Genomic DNA, 12,946 nt, shown 5'->3' on the forward strand with positions numbered 1-12,946 from the left:
CTGACTAAATTTGAAGATCTAATTGGCTTTATTCAAAGATTCATGAATCAGGAAACATTCCATCCAACAAATAAAAAGGAGCTCCAAAAAGCTGTACAAAATGGAAGGCTTTTGTAGGCAGAAGGGGATGGGGGAAAAAAGGACATTTCTAGCAAAGAAGGATTGTTTCAGGCAGGTTTACCATGCTTTGGGGAAAGATGGGAGTCTATCAGGTGGATTACCTCACTAGTGCTGACCAGGTAATTCAGATTGACTAGCTGGTTATAATCCTGGGAGAGGCTGAAAGAGCCATTAGGTTAGGTTAGTATTAAGTCTTGGTTTACTGATGTGGGGCTTAATAAAAATACTCCATTTTTGGCCTGTTTTTTCTTTTCTAATACTTTTCAAACTTGACTATTATGTACATACATAAATTTAGATGAGGTATACAATTACTAAAAATAAAAATGATATCACTGTACTCAGTGTTTGGTATCTTGTAGTTATTACTTACAGGTTCAACAGTCATCTTTCCAGGTCTGTAAACTTAGATTTACATCATAGTTTGTAATGATTTTATGGTACCCATCACTTATTTAGCCATTCCCCTACTGCCCCTACTGATGGGCATTTATGTTATTTCCAGTGTAACTATTCACCAATATTTTATTCTGGTTCTTCTAATTTTTACATTTTATTCTTTAATATGCCAGGAATTTTTTTTTTTTTTTTTTTTTTAAAGAGAGAGTGTGCGTTGAGGGTAGGAAGAACAGACAGAGGGAGAAAGAGTATCTTAAGCCCGCTCCACATGCAACATGGAGCCCAATGTCGGGCCTGATCTCACAACGCTGAGATCATGACCTGAGCTGAAATCAAGAGTCAAATTCTTAACCAACTGAGCCATCCAGGTGCCCCAACAGGATTAATTTTGACATTTGGTCTGGGGAAAGATTCTAACTTAGTTTTTTTCCCAAGTACAATTCTAAAGTCATTTATTAAACCACTAGAAATAGATTTTTGAAGAGTCATGGAAGACACTCGCATGGAAAAGAAAGCAAAATGGCCAAATGCCAACAAGAATCCAAACATAAAAATCCAAAACTCACCTCTTCTCAGAAATTAGCCCCCTTCTTTTCCAGGTTCATATATATCTTTCTCATCATTAGAAAGCAGCATGGCTTTGAGGTTGGCCTAGTCCGATGGGGCTGCATGCTTCAGCTCTGCCTTGGCAACCTTTGTCAGTGGTTAAACTGGATTAAAGGGCTGACCCTACAAATTACTCACTGCTACGTACTGAGTGATTCTTTAGGCATATTCTACCCTAGCTGGCTTCCCCTCACAGCATATTTGGAAGACAGAGACAAACAAAGGAACCCTGAAAAAGAAAGACGATTTGAACACACTATCCACCAATGCAGAGAAGATTTTGTGTGTCAGGTAGTGTGTATGTGTATTTTGGGGAATCAACATAAGGTATGTTAAAAAGAAAACCACAGACCCAAAATGGTAACTCCTGAGCCAGGCCAAGTCACCAAACCAGAGCATAATACCTAACCTAATTTCAGTTCTAACCACCCTGAGAAATCTAAGTTGGGTTGCCTGTTGCCTAGGCCTTCTCCATCCCCCAAAGGAAGAGGAGATAATCTGCATAACAAGACCTCTGCCCTTCTCCATCTATGAAGGTGAACTTGCCTAAAACAGTCCTTTCTTGTCTTTTGCTAACAATTTCCTTCCTATGAACTCCCCTCTACTTGTTAGATGGGATGCTGCCAGATTCATGAATTGCTTAATAAAACCAATTAGATCTTCAAATTTACTCATTTTAATTTTGTTTTTTAACATGTGGTAAATAATAGCAAAGTCTTTGGTAGCAGAGAGATCTGGCTTTAAGACTTGAGCTAGTTTTTTGTGACTCAGAGACTTTATAAATTATAGCTCAAGGGGCACCTGGGTGGCTCAGTTGGTTAAGTGTCCAACTCTTGACTTCAGCTCAGGTCACCCTCTCAGGGTTGTGAGAACAAGCCCCATGTGGGACATGGAGCCTGCTTCAGATTCTCTCTCTCCCTCTTCTTCTGCCCCCCCCCTAAAAAAAATTGTAGCTCAAAAAAATTTTATCTTTCTCTCAATGGAGTTAATAGCATCCATTCTAAAGTAGGAATTAAATCATTAAAGATTTATCAGTCAGGGTTCAGTTACAAGAAGCAGAAACCACTTTTTTAAGCTGTGAGTGATTTATTATGGGAACAAGGTGTTTATAGGACACTTGGAAGAGCTGGAGAAAGGGGCTCTATGGTAGTTCTGTAAGAATGTCTCCCAGAACAATCCTGGAGAACTGGGCTCCATCAGAGCTGCTGTCTCTTCCACAAGAAGGGGAAGGTAGAGAGTCAGGAAACTGCTCTGTCAGCTGCAGCGACTTTGCCCTGCTTGCCATGCACAATGCTAGTGACGAGATCCTAGAGCAATGCAGAAGAACATCCCATGTCTCCATGATAAATTTCTTGCAGAAAATTGGCCAGGCATCCAAAGTGACTGCCTTCCCAGCCCTACAGGAGTGAATCTAGACAATGAATCTAACCCATACGCAGAACTTCACTATATGTCCATCACAAAAGGAATTCAGGTCAAAACCACAGGAAAGAGCTTTCCATCCAGTAGCCAAATTAACATTGCGGGGGTTTTGTGCATTCAGAAATTTGTATGCAAATATAGTCGACAAGCACTATACTTAGAAGCATTATTATTTTCTTTAGAGGGCAGGAAGGGGCAGGGGGAGAGGGTGAGAGAGAATCTTAAGCAGGCTCCACATTCAGCATGGAGCCTGACATGGGGCTTAATCTCACAACCCTGAGATCATGACCTGAGCTGAAATCAAGAGTCAGATACTTAACCAACTGTGTCCCCAGGTGCCTTTAGGGGCGTTATTAGAAGAGAGGCAGGGAGCAGGCCCTTACTCCCCCCATTAGCCCACACTTGCCAAATTCAATTCTGTCTCAAGTCTCAGACCAGGCATCACCTGTTGCAGAAAGCCTTTCCCTGGCCTTTTGACCTCCACATCTTAGTGTGGGATGAAGACTTCTCCTCTGCTCCCTTGCTGGATGGTAATTCTATTTTTGGTAGTTTGTCTTCCTCTTTATACTGTGAGCAACACTGAAGGCAGGTGGCTTTTGTTATTTTCCCTAGCATATGGAGAGGTGGTTAATAAATGTAAAATAGAAAATTCTTCTTTATCCCTATGATTGTAAAGAAAGATTTGTTTTTTCCTTCTATCTATGGTCCCTGGCAGAGGTGGAACCAGTAGGTCCCAGCTCTTGGGGGAGATCTGGTGCTGATGCTGAAATAACCCATCTTTGGTCAAGGTGCACTTTGGTCCACTGATTCTATAAAATATGCATTGGTTTTCTCATCACTCAGTATTTAAAAGACAACTCTCCCTAGTGTTCTGCATACCCCCATGGCATCATGGAAACAGATCACAAATATTTGCTGGTGGCAAAACCTCTCTCCAACATGATTTCCATAAAAATGAAAAAGTGACTACAGAGTACGTTAAATTTTCCATTAAGTGAGTCTCCTCCCTACATTGACTGAAATTCAGCCCAGGCTTCACAGCTTAGCCAAACACTCCCACCAAGGGACACAACTGTGGTCTTCTTAACCCATCCAGAGACTCTGTCCCCATTAGGACCTTTCCCCTCTGGAAGGGTTCATCCTTTTTGAACACGAAGTATTCAGCCAGAATGCTACATTGCATACCACCCTGCAACACCGCCATCCCCAAACTGTGTGAAGTGATAATAATGTCAGTTATACCACAGCTCTCCAGGAAAGTGGAAAGAACCACTGGATCCCTGGAGAATACACTGGCAAAAATGAGTCCCAACAGAGGGCAGCTTTGGCTATCTGTGAATCCAGTTCCCAGGGCCTCAATATTCTAGAAACCACCCTGGCGGAAAAGATAAATAGGGAGAGGAGAGAAAAAACCAGAAGGGTGAAAAAACAGAAGACAAGAAGAACAAGGGAAGAGCTATGGGTAAGAATTTCAGTGGATTCTTCTCAGGAGAGAAAGGGCAAGTGGGTAGAGTGATGGCTTAAAGCATTGGTGGTTTCAGGGAAGTTCTCAAAAACACTTTAGTCTCACAGCCACACTTCTGGTCACAAATGGACCCAAGATTTTACAAATCTCAAGCCTAACTTTGATATTTCCTTGTTTAAAAAAAAAAAAGTCAGTATATATCTCCTCTATTGAACAGAGGTATTTATCCATTTTTTCAAAAGATTTTTTAAATTTATTTGAGAGAGAGCACAAGAAAGAGCACAAGTGGAGGGGAAAGGCAGAGAGAGAAAGGGAGAAGCAGACTCCCTACTGAGGAGGGAGCCCAGTGTGGGGCTTGATCCCAAGACCCCGGGATCATGACCTGAGCCAAAAGCAGAAGTCCAACTGACCGAGCCACACAGGTGCTCCTGTATTTATCCATTTTAAAACTATCACATTCCCGGGGCACCTGGGTGGCTCAGTGGGTTAAAGCCTCTGCCTTCGGCTCAGGTCATGATTCCAGGGTCCTGGGATCGAGTCTCGCATCGGGCTCTCTGCTCAGCGGGGAGCCTGCTCCCCCCACCCCCCGCCGTCTGCCTCTCTGCCTACTTGTGATCTCTGTCTGTCAAATTAATTAAAAAAAAAAAAACTATCACATTCCCTACTAGACAGATATGATTTGTTGCCATTATAATGTTATAATGAGATAACATTATTTTCCTGGTTATGCTGTACCCAGCATGGGCAGAAATGCATCCTAAGTCAATTAAAGACAGTATAACCAACCTATGCACGTTAAAGAATACTGCAACATCACAATCTGTTATAACTTGCTCAAATTCTAATATGCAACAGTAGATGGAGAGGAACAAACGATATTTCTAGTCAACCAATATGATGCAATTGCTATCATGTTCTTAAGTAGATTTTTTGGTTTTGTTTTTTATTTATTTTTTAGTAATCTCTACACCCAATATGGGGCTTGAACCCATGACCCTGAGGTCAAGATGTCAGCCAGGTACCTGGTATTATTTCTCTGTATCAGACAACAACAGGTGAGACATCCTACTTTGCATAGCCAGATACATTTGGGAATTTCACTCATCTATGCCAAAGGGATATTATATTTCCTAATCAAGTGAAACATGACATTGTCTCAACTGGGGATCTGAGTATTTATTTTTCTCTAGAAAATGAAGTACAACAGACACACAAATACATAGTTTTATATAATGGAGTCATGAAACCCATTGTTATCATCTTTGTCCTTCATTAAATAGGTCATGGACATGTTTTCTTGATAGTGTACATAATCAACATCATAATTTTTAAAGACTGTATTGTGTTCATTGTACCTGAGCGGCATAATTTGTTTTACTAATTCCCTATTTTTTCTAAAGATTTTATTTATTTATTTGAGAGAGTGAGAGAGAGCATGAGAGGGGAGAAGGTCAGAGGGGAACCAGACTTCCCATGGAGCTGGAAGCCCAATGTGGGACTCCATCCTGGGACTCCAGGATCATGACCTGAGCTGAAGGCAGTCACCCAACTGAGCCACCCAGGTGCCCACCAATTCCTTATTGATGGATATGTAGGCTGTTTCAACTGGGAACATCCTTGTACAGATATGTTTTTCCATTTCTCTGATCATCTCCTTAGGATAGATTTTTTTTTTAAGATTTTATTTATTTTATTTGACAGAGATCACAGGGGGGGGGGGCAGGGGGTGGGATGCAGGCTCCCTGCTGAGCAGAGAGCCCAATGCGGGGCTCTATCCCAGGACCCTGAGATCATGACCTGAGCCGAAGGCAGAGGCTCAACCCACTGGGCTACCCAGGCACCCCCTTAGGATAGATTCTTAGAAGAGCAATTACTGAAATAAAATCACAAATCATATTAAGATGTGAATATAGGGGGCAGTGGAGAGTTATTGTTTAATGTGTAGAGTTTCAGTTTGAGATGGTAAAAACGTTCTAGAGATAGTGGTGATCGTTGCACAACAGTGTCAGTGTGCTTAATGCCTCTGAACTGTATACTTAAAATAGTGCAATGGTAAGTTTTATATTATGTATATTTTACCACAGTAAAAAATAAAAGTAAATGTGAATACCTACATGCAGACTGCCCTCTACTGGATTAAATAACTCATTTTGCCTCACAACCACTAACCATGAATGTTACCTAAAAGAAATTTTTTGTTGACCTTTTTTCACATCCTGATTAGTCACCCGTATTTCTTCTTTTTGATATTCATATTCAGTTTTGACCATTTTTCCATTAGCGGTGTTTGCCTTTTTCTTACTGATTTGCAAGTAAGTGCATTAGCATATTAAGAATAGGAGCCCTGGGGCGCCTGGGTGGCTCAGTGGGTTAAAGCCTCTGCCTTCAGCTCAGGTCATGATCCCAGAGTCCTGGGATCGAGCCCCACATCGGGCTCTCAGCAGGGAGCCTGCTTCCTCCTCCTCTCCCTCTCTCTCTCTCTGCCTGCCTCTCTGCCTACTTGTGATCTCTGTCAAATAAATAAATAAAATCTTAAAAAAATATATTAAAAAAAAAAAAGAATAGGAGCCCTTTGCCTATCATTGCTATTTGCCTTTAGGGATTTCCTCTTCTGGGAGCTCCTCAGCCCTGACCCTGTCACCCCAATATCCCCTTGCTCTATGTTCTGTACCCCAATAGAGCTCTATGCTCTATGCCAGTCTTCTATCATAGTGATTTCAAAGCAGGGGGTTTGAACAGTTCCTTAAAGGTCTTCCCTTTTCTCATTTATATACCCTAGAGAAGAATGTGGAAAATCGGAATAAATTTGAGTAGGATTAATAATTTCCTCCTCTCCTTCTCCTCCCCATTTCACAACCTCACATTTCCTGGGTTTCCAGACCAGCCTTCCCTTGTACCTCCCAAGTGGAAGTCTCCCTTGCTGAATTCAGAAATGTGATCATAACAGAACAAATACAGAGCTTAGGCCTGGCCTGTTAGTGTTGGGCAGGTGGGAGGATTTGGGGAGGAGACTTTGCTTCATATCCCATTACTGGCAAGTATCCTCATCTGAAAAAGGAGGATGATTTACCAATCACATGGGTTTGTGAAAGGAAAGGACTGATTGAGATAATTTATATGAGCAGCATCAGGTCTGGCATATGGTAGCTATTATTGTCACTATTGTGTTATTCCTACGATGATTATGATGATGATGGTGATGTTGATGATGGCTCTCACTATCTTGCCAGGTCATTGTAAATGAGACATGCAAAAGGAAAAACAGCATGAGTAATAAAGCACAGAATCAAAAATGACACACCTACACCCATACACTCATAGCCCTCAATTTAGCAATTTTGTTCTCTGTAGTGTACTTTTCAGTAGGATATAGAATGAGTACATGAGACATGATCAAACACTCTCAGAACACACAGTTTAGATGACAAGATTCTATTTATCTTCCCTATGGCTCCTGATGCCTCATTGTTCTCCTTCATCACTCAGTCCCTTTGGGATAACTCTCAGAGGCAGTTAGCCTCTTTGCTTTCCTAACCTTCATATATTTGTACTTCTCTTACCTCTGTGCAGTTTTCTTTGTTTGGGTTTTGCTTTTCTCTTTGTGCATTCTGGTTTTTCAGGCCTTGTGCACATGTTCTCCTTTCCCTCTCCCCTCTCTCATCCTCCCTTCCTATAGGTCTCTGTGTGGGATCTTGTGACCTTATGATCTTGTGACCTTCACTTCCATACCTCTGTGGTTGATGTTGCCTCCATCAGTGCATCTGTTTTAATGGCCAGCTTTGCACAGATCACACTGGACACCAGTGTCATGACACCAGAGTCCTCAAAAATTCCCTGGTTAGAAGGGAGGCAGATGCCAGCATTAGGAAAGGACAGGGATAGTGCATGCATAGCCCAAAATTAGAGAGCAAAGAACAGATTGAAGGAACACAACCCCACTGAAGTCACCATCACAGTCTCATGCTCACCGTGAAGGCAGGCAGGGAATACATCAGCCCCTCCACTGTCACTGCCTCCCCTTATTTACTTTCAGTCTCATGGTCCCCCATTTCATTCTACTCCAGTGGGTCTTAAAGTGCTGCACTTATTAGAAGTGCACATTCTTGGGTTCCACCCCAGATCTACTAATCAGAAACTTCGGGGACAGGTATGGGCCCCACAGTCTGCATTCTGACAAAGTCCTCTGAGTGACACTGTGACCAATTCAAATTTGTAAACCTCTGCCCTAAACTCTCTTGTGCTTTTTACCAGCATCTACCTGGTAAAATTGTAACTCTGGAGGAGCCCGTTTTTCTAGGCCTTACCTGCACCTGGGCAGCTGAACCCAGCTGGAGAAAAGCATTCAGCTGGGTATTAATTGGTGTCATTGTAAACTCACAGTCACTATCCTCTATGGAATTCGGCCCAGCAATCATCTTTCTCCAATCACGTACTCTTCCACTCTTAGCATTGCCAGAATTAGCAAGCAAAAAACAGAAACAAAAACAAAACACCAGGATGCCCAGTCAAATGTGAATTATAGAGAAACCTGCACTAAAAAATTTATTGTTTATCTGAAATTCCCATTTGACTGAGCATCCTATATTTTTATTTGTTAAGTCTGGCAACCCTAACGAGGAGGTATATATAGTCAGCAGGCAGGCAGTGGGGAAGAGAAGCCGGGTCTAGGGTGGAAGAGAGCAGGCGTGTGCTGGAGCCAAAAGATGAAATGAAACGGGGACAGTCCTTGTTGCCTCCAGCCTTGATGGAAGCAACTGCGGAAGCTGGGACCCTTTGTCAGAGCGCTAACTACACATTCCTGGCCCAGAAGCCAGAGATGCTGGAGGAGTATACAGGGAACCTGGAGGAGTTGTAGGCCTGGCTGCTTCCTCACAAAAATAAATGACAACATGTGCAAGCTATACGACGGCTGTCCCTTCACTTCTGCCCTCCGTCTCAGGAAACTCTCACGGATCCTCCTAACTGGAAACACCCATGGAAAGGAACTGGGAAGAGTAGCTCAACCTAAGCCAAGTGACACATTATAAGTGACAAGTGATGCTTGTTCTCCATTTTGAAAAGAGGCCCAACGGGCACCAGGCTGCCTCAGTCAGTAGAGCATGTACCTCTTGATCTCGAGTTGTGAGTTTGAGCTTCACGTTGGGTGTAGAGATTACTTATTTAAAAATCCTTTAAAAACTTGTTTTAAATAATAAAAAGAGGCTCAACGTGGAGTGCCAAAGATAAGTGAATAAGTTACATAGAAAGAAATGGCTATCCTTTGTTGAATGCTTACTACTTAAGCATTTCTCCTATATACTTTGTATATATATTTTGCTTACATATATATAGAAATATACCCATACAAAAGCGATCTAATTTAATCCTGGTAACAATGTTACAAAGTTGTTATTACTCACACCAATGTATAGACAAAGAAAAGGTAGAAAGGTGGAGAAATTTTCCCATGAACACACAACACGCAAGGGGCAAAGCTATGGTTTGAAGCCGGGTCTCTTTATAGCCTGTGTTCCTAAACATTAAGGTCTGTGCTCACCCAGCTTCCCAACAAACTGTAGACTGTATTTCCTAATCACTAAATCTGTACTCCCTCTACACGGGAAACCTTCATGCACCCGTGCTCCTCGTGACTCATACTTGACTCTCTAGGTTTGGGAACAAGTTCTTAAGGCTGTCATCACACTCCCCGAGAACTCACTTGAGTAGGAGTCCACCCTCTTCACTTAGTGGTTCAGTGGCCCTGGGCAAGTTACTTAACTTTATCAGCCTCATCCTCCTCATGAGGGCTGGGACTCCTACCTTACAAAATGGTGACGATTAGATAGATGAAACTGACTCTGGGGAAGTGTCTGGCACGGCCTGATCATCCTTGTCTTCCGCAAATGGGAATATCCCCCTTCCTCAGTGGATTTGCTACCACTGCCTATATCTAGGCTGAAGACAGCCTAGTCTTTGGTCTTCATCTCTCCTCCCATCAGGTCTGTATTTCCTGTTTCCCACCGGGAAACACAGCCACCCCCAAATCATCTTATATCTGAACCTCTATGCACAGTTGTTCAATACCATCTTCCCAGTCTTCAAGCTCACTTCCTTAAAATCACCTCCATTTCTTGTCTCCTTCTGCCTTGTTCAGACATTGTGGGTACAACATAACTGTTTTCTGAGGAAAACATCTTTCAATTCCTGGTGCCATATTTTAAAAAGTATATTGGCAAACTTGAGTAAATCAGAGCAGAAAGAACAGGGTGACAGAAGTCTGGAAAGTGGCCTAGTAGAATGAGGATATGTATATAAAGGAAATAGGGAGTTTTCTCCTTTAGAACAGAAGCCTAAATGTTGTCATTGGGAAGAGAAGGTCCTTTCTTTGTGGGCTTTGAAGTGCAGACTTGATCCATTGGAAGTGGATTTCTGCTGAACATAAGGACATTTTGAGGATGACTTTGAGGATGACTGGGGTGCAGTCATTTGGGGTTCTCTGTCCCTGTCTCATCCACTTGTTCTTTCCATTCTCATTCCTGCCTAGAGGATGATTTCAGCAAAAATATATATTCAACTTCTATGAGAATCTTAGGAAAACAGCTTGCTAAGCTTTAAATATGACACATACCCGGGTGCCTGGGTGGCTCAGTGGGTTAAAGCCTCTGCCTTCAGCTCAGGTCATGATCCCAGGGTCCTGGGATCGAGCCCCGCATCGGGCTCTCTGCTCAGCAGGGAGCCTGCTTCCCCCTCTCTCTCTGCCTGCCTCTCGGCCTACTTGTGATCTCTCTCTGTCAAATAAATAAATAAAATCTTAAAAAAAAAAATATGACACATAACAGCCCCTCTGTTGAGGGACCCTAGACCCACTGGAATCATATGCTACCCATTTTGGACCTGTTTGAAACCTGGTTTCCCAGCACCAGTAACATGAAAACTGAAGGTTGCTGATGGCAAACAGGAGTTTATAATTCCCCTCTGAGCCAGCCAGAGACCTGAACTCATAATACTGCCTTAAATAATAGGATACAGCTTTAGTATCTAGCACTTTCGTTTTCAGCCTGGAGAGCCCCTGTTTCAGACTGTTTGGGTACTAACTGATGTTCCTTCTAACAAAGGTAAGCAATATTAGCAAGGCAGAAACTTATCTTTTATTGTCTTTTTAAGATTTATTTATTTTTGTGAGGGGGGCGGTGGGAGGGGCAGAGGGAGAAGGAGAAGCAGACTCCCTGCTAAGCAGGAACCTCAGTCCCTGAGTCCTATGACCTGAGTGGAAAGCAGATGCTTAACCAACTGAGCCACCAGGAGCCCAGAAGCTTACCTTTTTATCATTTTTTTAACATTTTGATTTTATTTTTTTCAGTGTACCAGAATTCATTGTTTATGCACCACACCCAGTGCTCCATGCAATATGTGCCCTCCATAATACCCACCACCAGTCTTACCCATCCCCCACCCCCTCCCCTTCAAAACCCTGGTTGTTTCTCAGAGTCCACAGTCTCTCATGGTTCGTCTCTCCCTCTGATTTCCCCCAATTCACTTTTCCTTTCCTTCTCCTAATGTCCTCCATGTTATTCCTTATGCTCCACAAGTAAGTGAAACCATATAATTGACTTTCTCTGTTTGACTTATTTCACTCAGCATAATCTCCTTTAGTCCCGTCCATGTTGATGCAAAAGTTGGGTATTCATCCTTTCTGATGGCTGCGTAATATTCCATTGTATATATGGATCATGTCTTCTTTATCCATTCATCTGTTGAAGGGCATCTTGGCTCTTTCCACACAGTTTGGCGATTGTCTTTTAATATGGCCTTTCTCCTCATAAGAATCTGAGGACCAGGACAAAGGGACTTGGCAATCTCAGATATGAGGGGCAAATGGGCCCTGCTGGCCTAAATACAGATGGTGTGGTAGGATGAAGCCAGGTAGGCTCCTAAGGTTGGGCATTGGGAGAAGGGTAGAAAAAGGACAGAGAACAAGAAAGAGGTGCCTCCTCACCCAAAAGGGAACCGCAGAGGAACAAACAAAAAGAAATATTTTGCTCTGTCCTTTAGACTCTTGAATATGTTTGCTAGGGGGGCACAAATGGAGGGATGCAGGAACAGAAGTATATGGTGATGTTGGGCTCTGAAAGTACTCATACAAAAAAGAAAGTCAAATTGCTTGATGGCTGACCTGCAGGTGTTAGAGCGCATGCCCATGTTCTGAACCAGATTCCACCACTCACCATCTGCCATCCCAGACTGGCTGCCTAACCTCTGTTGCCTTGTCTCTAAACAGGGGCCCTAAAGTCCCTGGGATTTGGAGGGGATTAAAGGACTTATATTTAAAGCAGTTAGAACACCCTAATGTGAAGGGAGTCCTCAAAAATGTTAGTAATCATTTTCTTTAGATGGGAAGTTGACCTTGGGTGGCTTCCAAAGTCCTTCATGCTGTAAGATATTTTTGTTAATCTTGTGATATTTCCCCTTCATCTGGGTCTACGTATCCATATCCATTTCAGTAGCTATGCCCCAGTTCAGGATTATATCCTTGTGCCGGTTAGGGTGAAACAAAAGGGGAGCTTCCTGTTGTCCCCATGGATCCCTTAACCACCAGCCCTTCCTCTTCACATCTGCTCCAGCTCCTTCAACTCTATTACTGTGTGGTTCTACACAACAGTGAAGAAAATATCAAGGAGCCAAATCAAGATTAGGCAGGTGAACTCCCAACCCAGCCTCTTGACTCCCTTCAGAATTCAGGGCATGACTCACCAGCTAGACTGGGGTGGCTGGGGCAGCATCTGTCCTAGGTTTTGCCTTTGGTTCCATCCCCAGTGATGGCCATAAAAAGCAAGGTTCTCCTATGTCCCCCAGGCTTTATCTTTTGGTTCAGACCAGAGTGAAATCCAGCAGCCCCAGAACTCCAGGGAAACATTTTGAGAAAGGGGTCTTTCTACCCTGCCTCAAGTTCAGTGC

The sequence above is a fragment of the Lontra canadensis genome, unplaced genomic scaffold (assembly GCF_010015895.1).
Source record: "Lontra canadensis isolate GAN:19392208 unplaced genomic scaffold, GSC_riverotter_1.0 scaffold38, whole genome shotgun sequence".
Taxonomy (NCBI): domain Eukaryota; kingdom Metazoa; phylum Chordata; class Mammalia; order Carnivora; family Mustelidae; genus Lontra; species Lontra canadensis.